The sequence below is a fragment of the Cervus elaphus genome, chromosome 33 (assembly GCF_910594005.1).
Source record: "Cervus elaphus chromosome 33, mCerEla1.1, whole genome shotgun sequence".
Lineage (NCBI taxonomy): Eukaryota > Metazoa > Chordata > Mammalia > Artiodactyla > Cervidae > Cervus > Cervus elaphus.
This window is the reverse complement of record NC_057847.1, coordinates 8,856,779-8,878,164: the sequence shown is the minus strand read 5'-3', so window position 1 is coordinate 8,878,164 and position 21,386 is coordinate 8,856,779. Positions and strand designations below refer to the sequence as shown.

Here is a 21,386-nt window from a genome sequence, read left to right as displayed (position 1 = left end):
GCCCGCCGGTCTCCGGCCTCCACCACCCCGGCCCCCGACTTACCGCGGTGCGCTGGGGGAGGGGAAGTGTCAGGAGTGAGGGGCTAGGCCGCACCACCACCCGCCGCTCAGACAGCAGCGCGCGGCCGCCACGAAACCGTCGCCGCCGCCGTCTCCAGCACCGATACCGACCGCCGCCGCTCCGGGCGCAGCGCGTAGGGGGCCCGACTGCGTCGCACGCCGCCCGCCCGCCTTCAGAGGCTCGCTGCGCGCGCTCCGCCCTCGCTGTCTGTGCATTGGCAGACGCCGCCGCCACTCTACCTACATCCGCCCTGTTCTTCACTGGACCACGGGGCTTTTGAAACCGAACGTGAGGGTTGTGAGGGTGGTCTCTGCCAGACTAGGACTCTCTCCCCTCTTTCTGAGTCTCCCTTCCCTGTGCTTTGCAGCTCTTCACCTGTCCTGGGCGGGGTGTGTCTCTGTGTGTGTCTTTGTGTGTCTGTGTGTGTGTGTGTGTGCGTGGGAACGGTCGCCTGGGAGTACCAGGCTGGGGCTCGGGCTGGGGCAGCCCCCGGGATTGCCTGAGGCATGCCAAGGGAGCCCCAGATGGAGACCCGACTGTCATCTGGTTTCCTGGAAGCCAAATCCGGAGGCAACCCAGGCCTGCGGCCGGAGTCGGGGCCCCGGCCCCCCACCAGGGGAGGGGCTGGGGCTGCGGGGACCCAAGAGTTGGGCCGCTGCTGTCTTCGAGGGCCGCCGGCAGGCCGGCTGGCCGGCCGGCTGGAAGGCAGGCGACGGCTCTGAGCGCGCCGGGTGCGAGGGGCCAGGGGCAGGTGGGGCTCGGGGCGGCCAACCGCGCCGGGGGAGCCAGGGCTAAAGGACAGGGGAGGCAGGAAGCCTACAGCACCCGGTATTCCCAGGCGGTCTCCCACCCAAGTACTAACCAGGCCAGACCCTGCTTCGCTTCCCAGATCAGACAAGATCTGGCGCGTTCAGGGTGGTATGGCCCTAGACGGAGGTGGCTGCAGCCAGGCGCCTTAAGAACCTTAAGAACCCTGCGTTGCGCCTCCCTTTCGGTCTGACTTGCCTGCCGGTCAGGCCAGCCGGCCACACCTCTCCAAGGGCCGCGGGCTGCACTTGAGCCGCACGACCTGCGACCGGACTCCGGTCGGCCAGGGCCGGCAGCCCGGCGGCCGTCCGACGCCGCCCGGCCTCCGCACACCGCCAAGCCCGGCCAGAACCCGCCTGGCCCGGCCCGGGGCCCCGGAGGGCTTCCTGGACCCCGAGTGGCCGGCTGGCCGTGCATGCCTGGGCCTGGGGTTGGGGTGAGGGGCGCGGAGGTCTCGGCGCCCTCCCGCCCTGGGCCTCTCCAGGCCCGCCCCCTGTCGGCGCCCGCGCCCACCCCCCGCCCCACTGGCCATCCAGGCTCAGGGCCACGTGGCCCCGGAGGTGTCTGATTCGGGCCCGCCGCGGACCGCGGCCCTCGGTCCTCTGAGCCTCCCGCGGCGTAGGCATAGCGCAGCCGGGGCCCTGAGCGCCCATCCTGCCCGGCACCTGCCCGGGGCCCAAACCCACCGCGAGCCCCCGGCGCCGTCCACCCGAGCGCCTCAGCCCCGCCCCTTCGCCCCACCGCGGCCCCCCTTGTCCCCACGCCGCCCGCCAAGCACGGGACCTTCCTGAGGGCCTTCAGACTCTTCCTTAAAGAGTTCTACGTGAATTGAAGACAGGATCTACTGGATTGTCACCAACTGCTAAAACAGACAGACAACAGTTACTTTGATCCTTCTTGCCTTACTGTGAGCTGTGACGGTAGGGAACCTCATGGCTGCTGAACTCAACGCTTTCATTCATTCTCTTGTTTCAAAACAGGGACTCATTGAGCTGCATGGGAGATGAATTCTGTCATTAGAAACGTTGCCACCAGGCTTAAGAAATATATTTATAACTCATTTCTTTCAGGAAACAGGTTTCAAGATCTCCATCAGAAGTCTTTTATTAAGATAAATCACAGCTTTGTCAGGTTCTCCAGAAGTACTCTTATTTTTAACTCCCAAGGAGAAGCGCAATAATAGAACTAAATGAACCTAGTAGGTTATTTTCTCTCTAATGGCACCTGTCTTTATTCATAGGAGTCCGGTCTACGTATTTCCTGGGCTTCCCTGGTGGCTCAGGTGGTGAAGAATCTGTCTGCAATGCAGGAGCCCTGGGTTCCACGGCTGGGTTGAGACGATCGCCTGGAGAAGGGAATGGCGACCTCTTCCAGTATTCTCGCCTAGAGAATTCCACGGACAGGGGAACTTGGAAGGCTACATAGTCCATGGAGTCACAAAGACTCGGACACAACTGAGCAACTAATACACGTATTTTTTACTATTTGCTTCGAAGAAGCAATCGTTCATAGCCTTTTATAGCACTTTCTAAAGAACGTGTGGTGCCTTTTTCTTTGCTGTAAGCTGCACTAGGTCTTGGTTGCCACACATGGGATCTTTAATTGTGGCGTGCAAACTCTTACTTGCAGTGTATGGGATCTAGTTCACTGGCCAGAGATGGAACCCAGGCCCCTGCATTGGGAGCAGCCACTGGATGCCCAGGGAAGCCCTCTAAAGAACTCTTCAAGTGCAACTTTCTGGATGTTCGCAGCAGCTCTGGGCAGTCCTAGTGATGATACTGTTCTGCACTCTCGAGCCCGTGTCCTCCCCGAGGGACACAGGGGCCAAGCGAGCAGATAGATGCCGCCCCAGCGTCAGACCGCAGGGCCAGACTGGCTGTGTAAACTCCCTTCCAGTGATGTCCTCTTTTTACCGTTCCTCTGGTAAATTCAGTACTGTTTTCCTTGGAGCATGTGTTTAAAAAGGAAATCCTAGATGTGTTCCAACATTACTGCCCACTTTGAGGTGGACTGATATCTACCTAGGACTTGTTTATTAAACCCACCTGCCTGAGTACTGTGACTTGACTGGAGTTTTCTTGAAGTCACTCCTGAAGCATTGTGATGGTTTTGTCTGACATTAATAGATTTTTAAAAATGATACGTGTTGGCGTATGGCTATGAAGAAAGGGGAGAATCTGTTGCTATTGCAAACCAATTATGGAGGCAACTTAAAAAGGAAATCTGAATTGTAACTGTGTTTCTATTTATGTAAAATACGGTCCTTACCTTGCAGTCTGTAGTTGATGCGCACAGACACAGCAGTGGCTCGCGGGTTGCTCTTCTGCCATCTTCCTGTCCTCCTTCAGTCCCTGCATGTGTATAGGAACTTCAGTGAGATAATGGGGCATTTAACAGAGATTGCTCTGCGCAACACTGTCTTTAGTGTTTCTATTTTAAATTTGCTAGGCTGTTAATTTATATGCAAATAAAAGACACAATAAGAGAGTTCTGTGCCTATTGTGTATACGTAACCTGAAAGGAAATGCAGGATATTGATCCCAGAGGGAAAATAAGTTAAGAGCGTCTGTGTTCAAAGATGTTTGAAAGTTCTTATTTCAGGCTGAACCGTTGTTGGTGACCCGTGAAAGTCGCTCAGTCATGTCTGACTCTGCGAACGCAGGGACTATACAGTCCATGGAATTCTCCAGGCCCGAATACTAGAGTGGGTAGCCGTTTCCTTCTCCAGGGGGTCTCTGCAACCCAGGGATGGAACCCAGGTCTCCTGCATGCCAGGTGGATTCTTCACCAGCTGAGCCACCAGGGAAGCCTGAACACTTATCAGCAGTTAAGGATTTCACAAATGCTAGATTGGAAAGATAAAATAATAATTCTGCTACCTTAAAACAGATTTTCCTAAGTTCAAATTTTTTCAATGCAGTTGTAGGGAAGAAGTCTTTCCCCCTTATGGACATATCAGTATGTTAATGCCTAAGAAGTCCTTTTTCGAAAAGTTACAAAAAAGAAAAAAGGCGGAAAATTATGCCAATAAGGCACCACATGATGATGCAAAAAGATGGATACAGACAAGGAAAGAAGGAATAAAAACTAAGCATTATGCTAATGGGAAACCATCATGCAAGTTAATTCGGGGGGAGGGGGGAACCTAATGGAAAACACTTGCTTCTATGCCATAAACCATCTTCGAATTCAGGTTTCATTGGATTTTTCACGATAAACGTTTCATCACCTATACGTTGGCTTGTCGTCTACTTTGTGCAAAAGCCTGGAGCTCCTAACTACTAGGGGGTCTCGCATCCAAGTACTAACTAACCCTGCTTAGTTTCCCAGATCAGAAGACATCTGGCCCGTTCAGGGTGGTATGATCTCATCAGAGGGAGGCGGCTGGCGCCAGGCGCCTTCAAAGCCCTGCGCTGCGCCTCCCTCTCGCTCTGACGTGCCGGTCGAGCCGGCCCGGGCCGCACCTTTCCACGGGGCGCGCGCTGCACTTGAGCCGCACGACCGGCGACCGAACTCGGGCCGGCCAGGCCCGGCAGCCCGGCCGACGCCGCCCCGTCCCCGCACACCGCCGCCCTGGCAAGCAAGCCTGGCCCGGCCCGGGGGCCCGGAGGGTTGCCGGGACCACGAGCGGCCGGTTAGGCGTGCAGGCCTGGGCTGCGGGTTGGCGTGAGGGGCGCGGAGGTCTGGGCGCCCACCCACCCTGGGCCTCTCCAGGCCCGCCCCCCGCTCGGGTCCCCCACCCACCCCTCCGGATCGCTGCTCAGGCCCAAGTGGCCCCAGAGGTGTCTGGCCTGCGGGCGGGCCGGCCGCCGCCGGCGACTGGAGCGCGGCAGCCCCGCCCCTTCGCCCGACCGCGGCCCCCCCTTGTCCCCACGCCGCCCGCCAAGCACAGGACCTTCCTGAGAGAGCGGACGAGCGACAGGCAGGGGCACGGACACGGACACACACACACACACTCGCACGCACCCAGGCCAAGGGAGACAGCCGGCCGGCGCAAGCTCCTCAGCCAGAGCCAGACCCACAGCGCCTGTGAGAGGCCGGGGGTCAGGAGACTCAGAGGCAGAAAGAGATGAAGGTTCAGAGACAGACTCCCAGACGGCGAGAGGGAGATGAAGACAGACACGCGCGCGGACACACACACACACACACACACACACACACACACACACAGGTGGAGACAGACAGAGGGAGACAGACCGACTGACAGAAGGCAAACGGGAGACAGACACGGGAGAGAGGATGGCATCCGATCCGAGACAGACACACTGGCACAACCGTGACCACCCCAGAGAGAGGCCCTGCGGAAGAAGCCGCTTCCCCAAGGGAGGGGGCGTTCCCTTGGGGCGGCCCAGGCTGGACGCGGTGCCCTGGGGCTGGCAGCCCCCGTGGGGTCCCCAAGACTTCCTCGCAGCTGAAGTCTCAAAGGTCCCCTTCAGCTTGGCTCCCTAAGGCAAGACCCAGCCCCCGCCCCCAGACCAGAGGGTGAGTGTTGGAGAGTGTGTGTGTGAGTGTGTCGGTGGGCGAGGCTGTGGTCAGGCCGACTGGGGGCCGGGTGCATACCCACGATGGACGGGGGAGGGTGTGGAGGCGTGGGGGTGGGGCTGGGGGTGGGGAATCTGTGTGGTCCTCTTGCTGTCTCTCTCTCCCTCTTTCTTCTTCTTCTTTTTTTTTTAAAAGGTAAGATGCTTTTATTGAAATATTGGGAATATTCTCTGTACAGCAGCAGTCTCACTGAGAGGCAGTTTTACCTCCCAAGTAACATTTGACAATGGTTGAAGACATTCTTGATTGTTAAATCTTGGGGAGGGGTGTTATGAGTATCTCATGGGTAAAAGACACAAATGAAAAATACTTCGGTTCAATTCTAAACACAGAGAATGTGCCAAATTCTCAAGAAACATTGTTCATACACTTAATTGACTTAATTTCCAAGGTCCTTATGCCTAGAGTAAGTAATCCAGAAACCACACCGTTTCTCGCCTAGCTTTACGCGGGACACGTGGGAGAACAAAAAGGAAGGTTTCACTCCATTCAATGACCTTAGTTTTCTCAGATGCAGTTTTCATAAGCTCACAAACTCCCAACCCACTCACCCTCCCCTGGGGTTGCAAATCTCTCCTTGGAGAAGCCAAAACAAAGAAAGCCCAATCCCGCACGGTGATCAGCGAAGTGCTGAGGAAACCGTCCCTCGGGGTTTCAAGGCGCTGCTCCCGCAGAGGGCCTGCCCACCTAATCACTGCCGGGCAAATGAAGGAGTCCAACCTGCTCGAGAAACGCTCACTCAAGGGAGGCTTTGACCGCCAGAGCCCCGGGCCCAGACCCCACAGAGAGCAATCCCTCCTCAGAGCCTCAAGGGCCAGGCCTCGGGGCCCGCTCCCCCAGGGCAGAAGGCGCGAGCTAGGGCGCGAGACTGGGGCGCCGAGAGGGCCTGGGACGCCCCGCGCACCCGCCCTCCCAGAGTGGAGGAGGAGCCCGCCGGTCTCCGGCCTCCACCACCCCGGCCCCCGACTTACCGCGGTGCGCTGGGGGAGGGGAAGTGTCAGGAGTGAGGGGCTAGGCCGCACCACCACCCGCCGCTCAGACAGCAGCGCGCGGCCGCCACGAAACCGTCGCCGCCGCCGTCTCCAGCACCGATACCGACCGCCGCCGCTCCGGGCGCAGCGCGTAGGGGGCCCGACTGCGTCGCACGCCGCCCGCCCGCCTTCAGAGGCTCGCTGCGCGCGCTCCGCCCTCGCTGTCTGTGCATTGGCTGACTCCGCCGCCACTCTATCTACATCCGCCCTGTTCTTCACTGGACCACGGGGCTTTTGAAACCGAACGTGAGGGTTGTGAGGGTGGTCTCTGCCAGACTAGGACTCTCTCCCCTCTTTCTGAGTCTCCCTTCCCTGTGCTTTGCAGCTCTTCACCTGTCCTGGGCGGGGTGTGTCTCTGTGTGTGTCTTTGTGTGTCTGTGTGTGTGTGTGTGTGCGTGGGAACGGTCGCCTGGGAGTACCAGGCTGGGGCTCGGGCTGGGGCAGCCCCCGGGATTGCCTGAGGCATGCCAAGGGAGCCCCAGATGGAGACCCGACTGTCATCTGGTTTCCTGGAAGCCAAATCCGGAGGCAACCCAGGCCTGCGGCCGGAGTCGGGGCCCCGGCCCCCCACCAGGGGAGGGGCTGGGGCTGCGGGGACCCAAGAGTTGGGCCGCTGCTGTCTTCGAGGGCCGCCGGCAGGCCGGCTGGCCGGCCGGCTGGAAGGCAGGCGACGGCTCTGAGCGCGCCGGGTGCGAGGGGCCAGGGGCAGGTGGGGCTCGGGGCGGCCAACCGCGCCGGGGGAGCCAGGGCTAAAGGACAGGGGAGGCAGGAAGCCTACAGCACCCGGTATTCCCAGGCGGTCTCCCACCCAAGTACTAACCAGGCCAGACCCTGCTTCGCTTCCCAGATCAGACAAGATCTGGCGCGTTCAGGGTGGTATGGCCCTAGACGGAGGTGGCTGCAGCCAGGCGCCTTAAGAACCTTAAGAACCCTGCGTTGCGCCTCCCTTTCGGTCTGACTTGCCTGCCGGTCAGGCCAGCCGGCCACACCTCTCCAAGGGCCGCGGGCTGCACTTGAGCCGCACGACCTGCGACCGGACTCCGGTCGGCCAGGGCCGGCAGCCCGGCGGCCGCCCGACGCCGCCCGGCCTCCGCACACCGCCAAGCCCGGCCAGAACCCGCCTGGCCCGGCCCGGGGCCCCGGAGGGCTTCCTGGACCCCGAGTGGCCGGCTGGCCGTGCATGCCTGGGCCTGGGGTTGGGGTGAGGGGCGCGGAGGTCTCGGCGCCCTCCCGCCCTGGGCCTCTCCAGGCCCGCCCCCTGTCGGCGCCCGCGCCCACCCCCCGCCCCACTGGCCATCCAGGCTCAGGGCCACGTGGCCCCGGAGGTGTCTGATTCGGGCCCGCCGCGGACCGCGGCCCTCGGTCCTCTGAGCCTCCCGCGGCGTAGGCATAGCGCAGCCGGGGCCCTGAGCGCCCATCCTGCCCGGCACCTGCCCGGGGCCCAAACCCACCGCGAGCCCCCGGCGCCGTCCACCCGAGCGCCTCAGCCCCGCCCCTTCGCCCCACCGCGGCCCCCCTTGTCCCCACGCCGCCCGCCAAGCACGGGACCTTCCTGAGGGCCTTCAGACTCTTCCTTAAAGAGTTCTACGTGAATTGAAGACAGGATCTACTGGATTGTCACCAACTGCTAAAACAGACAGACAACAGTTACTTTGATCCTTCTTGCCTTACTGTGAGCTGTGACGGTAGGGAACCTCATGGCTGCTGAACTCAACGCTTTCATTCATTCTCTTGTTTCAAAACAGGGACTCATTGAGCTGCATGGGAGATGAATTCTGTCATTAGAAACGTTGCCACCAGGCTTAAGAAATATATTTATAACTCATTTCTTTCAGGAAACAGGTTTCAAGATCTCCATCAGAAGTCTTTTATTAAGATAAATCACAGCTTTGTCAGGTTCTCCAGAAGTACTCTTATTTTTAACTCCCAAGGAGAAGCGCAATAATAGAACTAAATGAACCTAGTAGGTTATTTTCTCTCTAATGGCACCTGTCTTTATTCATAGGAGTCCGGTCTACGTATTTCCTGGGCTTCCCTGGTGGCTCAGGTGGTGAAGAATCTGTCTGCAATGCAGGAGCCCTGGGTTCCACGGCTGGGTTGAGACGATCGCCTGGAGAAGGGAATGGCGACCTCTTCCAGTATTCTCGCCTAGAGAATTCCACGGACAGGGGAACTTGGAAGGCTACATAGTCCATGGAGTCACAAAGACTCGGACACAACTGAGCAACTAATACACGTATTTTTTACTATTTGCTTCGAAGAAGCAATCGTTCATAGCCTTTTATAGCACTTTCTAAAGAACGTGTGGTGCCTTTTTCTTTGCTGTAAGCTGCACTAGGTCTTGGTTGCCACACATGGGATCTTTAATTGTGGCGTGCAAACTCTTACTTGCAGTGTATGGGATCTAGTTCACTGGCCAGAGATGGAACCCAGGCCCCTGCATTGGGAGCAGCCACTGGATGCCCAGGGAAGCCCTCTAAAGAACTCTTCAAGTGCAACTTTCTGGATGTTCGCAGCAGCTCTGGGCAGTCCTAGTGATGATACTGTTCTGCACTCTCGAGCCCGTGTCCTCCCCGAGGGACACAGGGGCCAAGCGAGCAGATAGATGCCGCCCCAGCGTCAGACCGCAGGGCCAGACTGGCTGTGTAAACTCCCTTCCAGTGATGTCCTCTTTTTACCGTTCCTCTGGTAAATTCAGTACTGTTTTCCTTGGAGCATGTGTTTAAAAAGGAAATCCTAGATGTGTTCCAACATTACTGCCCACTTTGAGGTGGACTGATATCTACCTAGGACTTGTTTATTAAACCCACCTGCCTGAGTACTGTGACTTGACTGGAGTTTTCTTGAAGTCACTCCTGAAGCATTGTGATGGTTTTGTCTGACATTAATAGATTTTTAAAAATGATACGTGTTGGCGTATGGCTATGAAGAAAGGGGAGAATCTGTTGCTATTGCAAACCAATTATGGAGGCAACTTAAAAAGGAAATCTGAATTGTAACTGTGTTTCTATTTATGTAAAATACGGTCCTTACCTTGCAGTCTGTAGTTGATGCGCACAGACACAGCAGTGGCTCGCGGGTTGCTCTTCTGCCATCTTCCTGTCCTCCTTCAGTCCCTGCATGTGTATAGGAACTTCAGTGAGATAATGGGGCATTTAACAGAGATTGCTCTGCGCAACACTGTCTTTAGTGTTTCTATTTTAAATTTGCTAGGCTGTTAATTTATATGCAAATAAAAGACACAATAAGAGAGTTCTGTGCCTATTGTGTATACGTAACCTGAAAGGAAATGCAGGATATTGATCCCAGAGGGAAAATAAGTTAAGAGCGTCTGTGTTCAAAGATGTTTGAAAGTTCTTATTTCAGGCTGAACCGTTGTTGGTGACCCGTGAAAGTCGCTCAGTCATGTCTGACTCTGCGAACGCAGGGACTATACAGTCCATGGAATTCTCCAGGCCCGAATACTAGAGTGGGTAGCCGTTTCCTTCTCCAGGGGGTCTCTGCAACCCAGGGATGGAACCCAGGTCTCCTGCATGCCAGGTGGATTCTTCACCAGCTGAGCCACCAGGGAAGCCTGAACACTTATCAGCAGTTAAGGATTTCACAAATGCTAGATTGGAAAGATAAAATAATAATTCTGCTACCTTAAAACAGATTTTCCTAAGTTCAAATTTTTTCAATGCAGTTGTAGGGAAGAAGTCTTTCCCCCTTATGGACATATCAGTATGTTAATGCCTAAGAAGTCCTTTTTCGAAAAGTTACAAAAAAGAAAAAAGGCGGAAAATTATGCCAATAAGGCACCACATGATGATGCAAAAAGATGGATACAGACAAGGAAAGAAGGAATAAAAACTAAGCATTATGCTAATGGGAAACCATCATGCAAGTTAATTCGGGGGGAGGGGGGAACCTAATGGAAAACACTTGCTTCTATGCCATAAACCATCTTCGAATTCAGGTTTCATTGGATTTTTCACGATAAACGTTTCATCACCTATACGTTGGCTTGTCGTCTACTTTGTGCAAAAGCCTGGAGCTCCTAACTACTAGGGGGTCTCCCATCCAAGTACTAACTAACCCTGCTTAGTTTCCCAGATCAGAAGACATCTGGCCCGTTCAGGGTGGTATGATCTCATCAGAGGGAGGCGGCTGGCGCCAGGCGCCTTCAAAGCCCTGCGCTGCGCCTCCCTCTCACTCTGACGGGCCGGTCGAGCCGGCCCGGGCCGCACCTTTCCACGGGGCGCGCGCTGCACTTGAGCCGCACGACCAGCGACCGAACTCGGGCCGGCCAGGCCCGGCAGCCCGGCCGACGCCGCCCCGTCCCCGCACACCGCCGCCCTGGCAAGCAAGCCTGGCCCGGCCCGGGGGCCCGGAGGGTTGCTGGGACCACGAGCGGCCGGTTAGGCGTGCAGGCCTGGGCGCCCACCCACCCTGGGCCTCTCCAGGCCCGCCCCCCGCTCGGGTCCCCCACCCACCCCTCCGGATCGCTGCTCAGGCCCAAGTGGCCCCAGAGGTGTCTGGCTTGCGGGCGGGCCGGCCGCCGCCGGCGACTGGAGCGCGGCAGCCCCGCCCCTTCGCCCGACCGCGGCCCCCCCTTGTCCCCACGCCGCCCGCCAAGCACAGGACCTTCCTGAGAGAGCGGACGAGCGACAGGCAGGGGCACGGACACGGACACACACACACACACTCGCACGCACCCAGGCCAAGGGAGACAGCCGGCCGGCGCAAGCTCCTCAGCCAGAGCCAGACCCACAGCGCCTGTGAGAGGCCGGGGGTCAGGAGACTCAGAGGCAGAAAGAGATGAAGGTTCAGAGACAGACTCCCAGACGGCGAGAGGGAGATGAAGACAGACACGCGCGCGGACACACACACACACACACACACACACACACACACACACAGGTGGAGACAGACAGAGGGAGACAGACCGACTGACAGAAGGCAAACGGGAGACAGACACGGGAGAGAGGATGGCATCCGATCCGAGACAGACACACTGGCACAACCGTGACCACCCCAGAGAGAGGCCCTGCGGAAGAAGCCGCTTCCCCAAGGGAGGGGGCGTTCCCTTGGGGCGGCCCAGGCTGGACGCGGTGCCCTGGGGCTGGCAGTCCCCCGTGGGGTCCCCAAGACTTCCTCGCAGCTGAAGTCTCAAAGGTCCCCTTCAGCTTGGCTCCCTAAGGCAAGACCCAGCCCCCGACCCCAGACCAGAGGGTGAGTGTGTGAAAGTGTGTGTGTGAGTGTGTCGGTGGGCGAGGCTGTGGTCAGGCCGACTGGGGGCCGGGTGCATACCCACGATGGACGGGGGAGGGTGTGGAGGCGTGGGGGTGGGGCTGGGGGTGGGGAATCTGTGTGGTCCTCTTGCTGTCTCTCTCTCCCTCTTTCTTCTTCTTCTTTTTTTTAAAGGTAAGATGTTTTTATTGAAATATTGGGAATATTCTCTGTACAGCAGCAGTCTCACTGAGAGGCAGTTTTGCCTCCCAAGTAACATTTGACAATGTTTGAAGACATTCTTGATTGTTAAATCTTGGGGAGGGGTGGTATGAGTATCTCCTGGGTAAAAGACACAAATGAAAAATACTTCGGTTCAATTCTAAACACAGAGAATGTGCCAAATTCTCAAGAAACATTGTTCATACACTTAATTGACTTAATTTCCAAGGTCCTTATGCCTAGAGTAAGTAATCCAGAAACCACACCGTTTCTCGCCTAGCTTTACGCGGGACACGTGGGAGAACAAAAAGGAAGGTTTCACTCCATTCAATGACCTTGGTTTTCTCAGATGAAGTTTTCATAAGCTCACAAACTCCCGACCCACTCACCCTCCCCTGGGGTTGCAAATCTCTCCTTGGAGAAGCCAAAACAAAGAAAGCCCAATCCCGCTCGGTGATCAGCGAAGTGCTGAGGAAACCGTCCCTCGGGATTTCAAGGCGCTGCTCCCGCAGAGGGCCTGCCCACCTAATCACTGCCGGGCAAATGAAGGAGTCCAACCTGCTCGAGAAACGCTCACTCAAGGGAGGCTTTGACCGCCAGAGCCCCGGGCCCAGACCCCACAGAGAGCAATCCCTCCTCAGAGCCTCAAGGGCCAGGCCTCGGGGCCCGCTCCCCCAGGGCAGAAGGCGCGAGCTAGGGCGCGAGACTGGGGCGCCGAGAGGGCCTGGGACGCCCCGCGCACCCGCCCACCCGCCCTCCCAGAGTGGAGGAGGAGCCCGCCGGTCTCCGGCCTCCACCACCCCGGCCCCCGACTTACCGCGGTGCGCTGGGGGAGGGGAAGTGTCAGGAGTGAGGGGCTAGGCCGCACCACCACCCGCCGCTCAGAGAGCAGCGCGCGCCCGCCACGAAACCGTCGCCGCCGCCGTCTCCAGCACCGATACCGACCGCCGCCGCTCCGGGCGCAGCGCGTAGGGGGCCCGACTGCGTCGCACGCCGCCCGCCCGCCTTCAGAGGCTCGCTGCGCGCGCTCCGCCCTCGCTGTCTGTGCATTGGCTGACTCCGCCGCCACTCTATCTACATCCGCCCTGTTCTTCACTGGACCACGGGGCTTTTGAAACCGAACGTGAGGGTTGTGAGGGTTGTCTCTGCCAGACTAGGACTCTCTCCCCTCTTTCTGAGTCTCCCTTCCCTGTGCTTTGCAGCTCTTTACCTGTCCGGGGCGGGGTGTGTCTGTGTGTTTCTGTGTCTGTCTTTGTGTGTCTCTGTCTCTGTGTGTCTGTGTGTGTGTGTGTGTGTGTGTGTGTGTGTGTGTCCACGCGCGCGAACGGTCGCCTGGGAGTACTGGGCTGGGGCTGGGGCTGGGGCAGCCCCCGGGATTGCCTGAGGCATGCCAAGGGAGCCCCAGATGGAGACCCGACTGTCATCTGGTTTCCTGGAAGCCAAATCCGGAGGCAACCCAGGCCTGCGGCGGGAGTCGGGGCCCCGGCCACCCACCGGCGGAGGGGCTGGGGCTGCGGGGACCCAAGAGTTGGGCTGCTGCTGTCTTCGAGGGCCGCCGGCAGGCCGGCTGGCCGGCCGGCTGGAAGGCAGGCGACGGCTCTGAGGGGCCAGGGGCAGGTGGGGCTCGGGGCGGCCAACCGCGCCGGGGGAGCCAGGGCTAAAGGACAGGGGAGGCAGGAAGCCTACAGCACCCGGTATTCCCAGGCGGTCTCCCACCCAAGTACTAACCAGGCCAGACCCTGCTTCGCTTCCCAGATCAGACAAGATCCGGCGTGTTCAGGGTGATATGGCCCTAGTCGGGGCTGGCTGCAGCCTGGCGCGTTTAGAACCTTAAGAACCCTGCGTTGCGCCTCCCTTTCGGTCTGACTTGCCTGCCGGTCAGGCCAGCCGGCCACACCTCTCCAAGGGCCGCGGGCTGCACTTGAGCCGCACGACCTGCGACCGGACTCCGGTCGGCCAGGGCCGGCAGCCCGGCGGCCGCCCGACGCCGCCCAGCCTCCGCACACCGCCAAGCCCGGCCAGAACCCGCCTGGCCCGGCCCGGGGCCCCGGAGGGCTTCCTGGACCCCGAGTGGCCGGCTGGCCGTGCATGCCTGGGCCTGGGGTTGGGGTGAGGGGCGCGGAGGTCTCGGCGCCCTCCCGCCCTGGGCCTCTCCAGGCCCGCCCCCTGTCGGCGCCCGCGCCCACCCCCCGCCCCACTGGCCATCCAGGCTCAGGGCCACGTGGCCCCGGAGGTGTCTGATTCGGGCCCGCCGCGGACCGCGGCCCTCGGTCCTCTGAGCCTCCCGCGGCGTAGGCATAGCGCAGCCGGGGCCCTGAGCGCCCATCCTGCCCGGCACCTGCCCGGGGCCCAAACCCACCGCGAGCCCCCGGCGCCGTCCACCCGAGCGCCTCAGCCCCGCCCCTTCGCCCCACCGCGGCCCCCCTTGTCCCCACGCCGCCCGCCAAGCACGGGACCTTCCTGAGGGCCTTCAGAATCTTCCGTAAAGAGTTCTACGTGAATTGAAGACAGGATCTACTGGATGGTAACCAACTGCTAAAACAGACAGACAACAGTTACTTTGATCCTTCTTGCCTTACTGTGAGCTGTGACGGTAGGGAACCTCATGGCTGCTGAACTCAACGCTTTCATTCATTCTCTTGTTTCAAAACAGGGACTCATTGAGCTGCATGGGAGATGAATTCTGTCATTAGAAACGTTGCCACCAGGCTTAAGAAATATATTTATAACTCATTTCTTTCAGGAAACAGGTTTCAAGATCTCCATCAGAAGTCTTTTATTAAGATAAATCACAGCTTTGTCAGGTTCTCCAGAAGTACTCTTATTTTTAACTCCCAAGGAGAAGCGCAATAATAGAACTAAATGAACCTAGTAGGTTATTTTCTCTCTAATGGCACCTGTCTTTATTCATAGGAGTCCGGTCTACGTATTTCCTGGGCTTCCCTGGTGGCTCAGGTGGTGAAGAATCTGTCTGCAATGCAGGAGCCCTGGGTTCCACGGCTGGGTTGAGACGATCGCCTGGAGAAGGGAATGGCGACCTCTTCCAGTATTCTCGCCTAGAGAATTCCACGGACAGGGGAACTTGGAAGGCTACATAGTCCATGGAGTCACAAAGACTCGGACACAACTGAGCAACTAATACACGTATTTTTTACTATTTGCTTCGAAGAAGCAATCGTTCATAGCCTTTTATAGCACTTTCTAAAGAACGTGTGGTGCCTTTTTCTCTGTTGTAAGCTGCACTAGGTCTTGGTTGCCACACATGGGATCTTTAATTGTGGCGTGCAAACTCTTACTTGCAGTGTATGGGATCTAGTTCACTGGCCAGAGATGGAACCCAGGCCCCTGCATTGGGAGCAGCCACTGGATGCCCAGGGAAGCCCTCTAAAGAACTCTTCAAGTGCAACTTTCTGGATGTTCGCAGCAGCTCCGGGCAGTCCTAGTGATGATACTGTTCTGCACTCTCGAGCCCGTGTCCTCCCCGAGGGACACAGGGGCCAAGCGAGCAGATAGATGCCACCCCAGCGTCAGACCGCAGGGCCAGACTGGCTGTGTAAACTCCCTTCCAGTGATGTCCTCTTTTTACCGTTCCTCTGGTAAATTCAGTACTGTTTTCCTTGGAGCATGTGTTTAAAAAGGAAATCCTAGATGTGTTCCAACATTACTGCCCACTTTGAGGTGGACTGATATCTACCTAGGACTTGTTTATTAAACCCACCTGCCTGAGTACTGTGACTTGACTGGAGTTTTCTTGAAGTCACTCCTGAAGCATTGTGATGGTTTTGTCTGACATTAATAGATTTTTAAAAATGATACGTGTTGGCGTATGGCTATGAAGAAAGGGGAGAATCTGTTGCTATTGCAAACCAATTATGGAGGCAACTTAAAAAGGAAATCTGAATTGTAACTGTGTTTCTATTTATGTAAAATACGGTCCTTACCTTGCAGTCTGTAGTTGATGCGCACAGACACAGCAGTGGCTCGCGGGTTGCTCTTCTGCCATCTTCCTGTCCTCCTTCAGTCCCTGCATGTGTATAGGAACTTCAGTGAGATAATGGGGCATTTAACAGAGATTGCTCTGCGCAACACTGTCTTTAGTGTTTCTATTTTAAATTTGCTAGGCTGTTAATTTATATGCAAATAAAAGACACAATAAGAGAGTTCTGTGCCTATTGTGTATACGTAGCCTGAAAGGAAATGCAGGATATTGATCCCAGAGGGAAAATAAGTTAAGAGCGTCTGTGTTCAAAGATGTTTGAAAGTTCTTATTTCAGGCTGAACCGTTGTTGGTGACCCGTGAAAGTCGCTCAGTCATGTCTGACTCTGCGAACGCAGGGACTATACAGTCCATGGAATTCTCCAGGCCCGAATACTAGAGTGGGTAGCCGTTTCCTTCTCCAGGGGGTCTCTGCAACCCAGGGATGGAACCCAGGTCTCCTGCATGCCAGGTGGATTCTTCACCAGCTGAGCCACCAGGGAAGCCTGAACACTTATCAGCAGTTAAGGATTTCACAAATGCTAGATTGGAAAGATAAAATAATAATTCTGCTACCTTAAAACAGATTTTCTTAAGTTCAAATTTTTTCAATGCAGTTGTAGGGAAGAAGTCTTTCCCCCTTATGGACATATCAGTATGTTAATGCCTAAGAAGTCCTTTTTCGAAAAGTTACAAAAAAGAAAAAAGGCGGAAAATTATGCCAATAAGGCACCACATGATGATGCAAAAAGATGGATACAGACAAGGAAAGAAGGAATAAAAACTAAGCATTATGCTAATGGGAAACCATCATGCAAGTTAATTCGGGGGGGGGGGGGGAACCTAATGGAAAACACTTGCTTCTATGCCATAAACCATCTTCGAATTCAGGTTTCATTGGATTTTTCACGATAAACGTTTCATCACCTATACGTTGGCTTGTCGTCTACTTTGTGCAAAAGCCTGGAGCTCCTAACTACTAGGGGGTCTCCCATCCAAGTACTAACTAACCCTGCTTAGTTTCCCAGATCAGAAGACATCTGGCCCGTTCAGGGTGGTATGATCTCATCAGAGGGAGGCGGCTGGCGCCAGGCGCCTTCAAAGCCCTGCGCTGCGCCTCCCTCTCACTCTGACGGGCCGGTCGAGCCGGCCCGGGCCGCACCTTTCCACGGGGCGCGCGCTGCACTTGAGCCGCACGACCAGCGACCGAACTCGGGCCGGCCAGGCCCGGCAGCCCGGCCGACGCCGCCCCGTCCCCGCACACCGCCGCCCTGGCAAGCAAGCCTGGCCCGGCCCGGGGGCCCGGAGGGTTGCCGGGACCACGAGCGGCCGGTTAGGCGTGCAGGCCTGGGCGCCCACCCACCCTGGGCCTCTCCAGGCCCGCCCCCCGCTCGGGTCCCCCACCCACCCCTCCGGATCGCTGCTCAGGCCCAAGTGGCCCCAGAGGTGTCTGGCTTGCGGGCGGGCCGGCCGCCGCCGGCGACTGGAGCGCGGCAGCCCCGCCCCTTCGCCCGACCGCGGCCCCCCCTTGTCCCCACGCCGCCCGCCAAGCACAGGACCTTCCTGAGAGAGCGGACGAGCGACAGGCAGGGGCACGGACACGGACACACACACACACACTCGCACGCACCCAGGCCAAGGGAGACAGCCGGCCGGCGCAAGCTCCTCAGCCAGAGCCAGACCCACAGCGCCTGTGAGAGGCCGGGGGTCAGGAGACTCAGAGGCAGAAAGAGATGAAGGTTCAGAGACAGACTCCCAGACGGCCAGAGGGAGATGAAGACAGACACGCGCGCGGACACACACACACACACACACACACACACACACACACAGGTGGAGACAGACAGAGGGAGACAGACACGGGAGAGAGGATGGCATCCGATCCGAGACAGACACACTGGCACAACCGTGACCACCCCAGAGAGAGGCCCTGCGGAAGAAGCCGCTTCCCCAAGGGAGGGGGCGTTCCCTTGGGGCGGCCCAGGCTGGACGCGGTGCCCCGGGGCTGGCAGTCCCCCGTGGGGTCCCCAAGACTTCCTCGCAGCCGAAGTCTCAAAGGTCCCCTTCAGCTTGGCTCCCTAAGGCAAGACCCAGCCCCCGCCCCCAGACCAGAGGGTGAGTGTGTGAGAGTGTGTGTGTGAGGGTGTCGGTGGGCGAGGCTGTGGTCAGGCCGACCGGGGGCTGGGTGCATACCCACGATGGACGGGGGAGGGTGTGGAGGCGTGGGGGTGGGGCTGGGGGTGGGGAATCTGTGTGGTCCTCTTGCTGTCTCTCTCTCCCTCTTTCTTCTTCTTCTTTTTTTTAAAGGTAAGATGTTTTTATTGAAATATTGGGACTATTCTCTGTACAGCAGCAGTCTCACTGAGAGGCAGTTTTGCCTCCCAAGTAACATTTGACAATGTTTGAAGACATTCTTGATTGTTAAATCTTGGGGAGGGGTGGTATGAGTATCTCCTGGGTAAAAGACACAAATGAAAAATACTTCGGTTCAATTCTAAACACAGAGAATGTGCCAAATTCTCAAGAAACATTGTTCATACACTTAATTGACTTAATTTCCAAGGTCCTTATGCCTAGAGTAAGTAATCCAGAAACCACACCATTTCTCGCCTAGCTTTACGCGGGACACGTGGGAGAACAAAAAGTAAGGTTTCACTCCATTCAATGACCTTAGTTTTCTCAGATGCAGTTTTCATAAGCTCACAAACTCCCGACCCACTCACCCTCCCCTGGGGTTGCAAATCTCTCCTTGGAGAAGCCAAAACAAAGAAAGCCCAATCCCGCACGGTGATCAGCGAAGTGCTGAGGAAACCCTCCCTCGGGATTTCAAGGCGCTGCTCCCGCAGAGGGCCTGCCCACCTAACCACTGCCGGGCAAATGAAGGAGTCCAACCTGCTCGAGAAACGCTCACTCAAGGGAGGCTTTGACCGCCAGAGCCCCGGGCCCAGACCCCACAGAGAGCAATCCCTCCTCAGAGCCTCAAGGGCCAGGCCTCGGGGCCCGCTCCCCCAGGGCAGAAGGTGCGCGCTAGGGCGCGAGACTGGGGCGCCGAGAGGGCCTGGGACGCCCCGCGCACCCGCCCACCCGCCCTCCCAGAGTGGAGGAGGAGCCCGCCGGTCTCCGGCCTCCACCACCCCGGCCCCCGACTTACCGCGGTGCGCTGGGGGAGGGGAAGTGTCAGGAGTGAGGGGCTAGGCCGCACCACCACCCGCCGCTCAGAGAGCAGCGCGCGCCCGCCACGAAACCGTCGCCGCCGCCGTCTCCAGCACCGATACCGACCGCCGCCGCTCCGGGCGCAGCGCGTAGGGGGCCCGACTGCGTCGCACGCCGCCCGCCCGCCGTCAGAGGCTCGCTGCGCGCGCTCCGCCCTCGCTGTCTGTGCATTGGCTGACTCCGCCACCACTCTATCTACATCCGCCCTGTTCTTCACTGGACCACGGGGCTTTTGAAACCGAACGTGAGGGTTGTGAGGGTTGTCTCTGCCAGACTAGGACTCTCTCCCCTCTTTCTGAGTCTCCCTTCCCTGTGCTTTGCAGCTCTTCACCTGTCCGGGGCGGGGTGTGTCTGTGTGTTTCTGTGTGTGTCTTTGTGTGTCTCTGTCTCTGTGTGTGTGTGTGTGAGTGTGTGTGTGTGTGTGTGTGTGTGTGTGTGTGTGTGTGCACGCGCGCGAACGGTCGCCTGGGAGTACTGGGCTGGGGCTCGGGCTGGGGCAGCCCCCGGGATTGCCTGAGGCATGCCAAGGGAGCCCCAGATGGAGACCCGACTGTCATCTGGTTTCCTGGAAGCCAAATCCGGAGGCAACCCAGGCCTGCGGCGGGAGTCGGGGCCCCGGCCACCCACCGGCGGAGGGGCTGGGGCTGCGGGGACCCAAGAGTTGGGCTGCTGCTGTCTTCGAGGGCCGCCGGCAGGCCGGCTGGCCGGCCGGCTGGAAGGCAGGCGACGGCTCTGAGGGGCCAGGGGCAGGTGGGGCTCGGGGCGGCCAACCGCGCCTGGGGGGGGGCAGGGCTAAAGGAGAGGGGAGGCAAGAAGCCTACAGCACCCGGTATTCCCAGGCGGTCTCCCACCCAAGTACTAACCAGGCCAGACCCTGCTTCGCTTCCCAGATCAGACAAGATCCGGCGTGTTCAGGGTGATATGGCCCTAGTTGGGGCTGGCTGCAGCCTGGCGCGTTTAGAACCTTAAGAACCCTGCGTTGCGCCTCCCTTTCGGTCTGACTTGCCTGCCGGTCAGGCCAGCCGGCCACACCTCTCCAAGGGCCGCGGGCTGCACTTGAGCCGCACGACCTGCGACCGGACTCCGGTCGGCCAGGGCCGGCAGCCCGACGGCCGTCCGAGGCCGCCCCGCCTCCGCACACCGCCAACCCCGGCCACAACCCGCCTGGCCCAGCCAGGGTTTGCTTAAATACAGCAAAACTCTACACATTTTCATATCTCTTAGGATCTGTCTGAGGTAAAGCTTGGCCTAATACATGAGGTATTTTAAAGTGTATCTGTGAAATGCAAACCAGAGCATCTCCAAATCTTCCGAATAGTATTGCCTATCAAAAGTGAAAGCGAATCTCTCTCAGTAGTGTCTGACTCCTTGTGACCCCCATGTCCTATAGAGGACATGGAATTCTCCAGGCCAGAACACTGCCGTGGGTAGCCCTTCCCTTCTCCAGGGGATCTTCCCAACCCAGGGATCAAACCCAGGTCTCCTGCGTTGCAGGCGGATTCTTTAACAGCTGAGCCACAAGGGAAGCCCAAGAATACTGGAGTGGGTAGCCTATCCCTTCTCCAGGGGATCTTCCTGACCCAGGAATCGAACCGGGGTCTACTGCATTGTAGGCAGATTCTTTACCAACTGAGCTATCAGGGAAACCATTATTGGCTATTGGTGATGTGCAAAATAGTTATTCCAGCATGGTTTAAATCAATATGATTTCCCGTTCTTGCTTTTGAGCTACGTGTAATACCCTCTAGAGGGACTTCTCTGGCAATCCAGTGGCTAGGATTCTGAGCTTCCATTGTAGTGGGGCAGAGGTTAATTCCTGCTCAGGGAACTCAGATCCCACATGCCAGATAAACTATAAGACTCTCTGAAATGCAGTAATTTTACTTAAAAATGGTAGTTCTTATTCAGAAATTAATCAAATTAAATCTGGAAGGAATTTGATCCGAAAACTGTTATAAGATTTTTAAAACAAAAAGTGCCTATTTACCTATTGCAATCATTGTCTATGCCTATCTGCTTTGGGAGAAAGAAAAGTACAGTTGAATTATTAAGTCATGCAACAAAAATAAAAGATTTTGATTCTCCTGAATTTTCTTTTTCATTCAAAAATAGCTCCAGGCTTCTTTTCTTCCCAAGTGTCTTCTTTTATCCTTGAAACTCTCAAGCTAAAACTTAGTAATTCTAAATTTGTGTGTTTATGGGAGAGGATTCTCTACATTTTAACAGAAGGTAGAGAACTTTATAGGCTGACCAAAACACAAACTTATGCTTTATGGAGAATCTGGATGATTTTGATTTTAATGTCTCTATCATTCACAGAGAT

At 57.3% G+C, this 21,386-nt stretch overlaps 4 pseudogenes; all 4 read right to left on the bottom strand.

Moving 5' to 3' along the window:
* Positions 1-874: 874 nt before the first annotated feature.
* Positions 875-993, bottom strand: LOC122688774 (annotated as a pseudogene).
* Positions 994-7,212: 6,219 nt separating this feature from the next.
* Positions 7,213-7,331, bottom strand: LOC122688773 (annotated as a pseudogene).
* A 6,222-nt stretch (positions 7,332-13,553) lies between these two features.
* LOC122688785 lies at positions 13,554-13,672 on the bottom strand (annotated as a pseudogene).
* A 6,205-nt stretch (positions 13,673-19,877) lies between these two features.
* Positions 19,878-19,996, bottom strand: LOC122688791 (annotated as a pseudogene).
* Between the last annotated feature and the right edge of the window lie 1,390 nt (positions 19,997-21,386).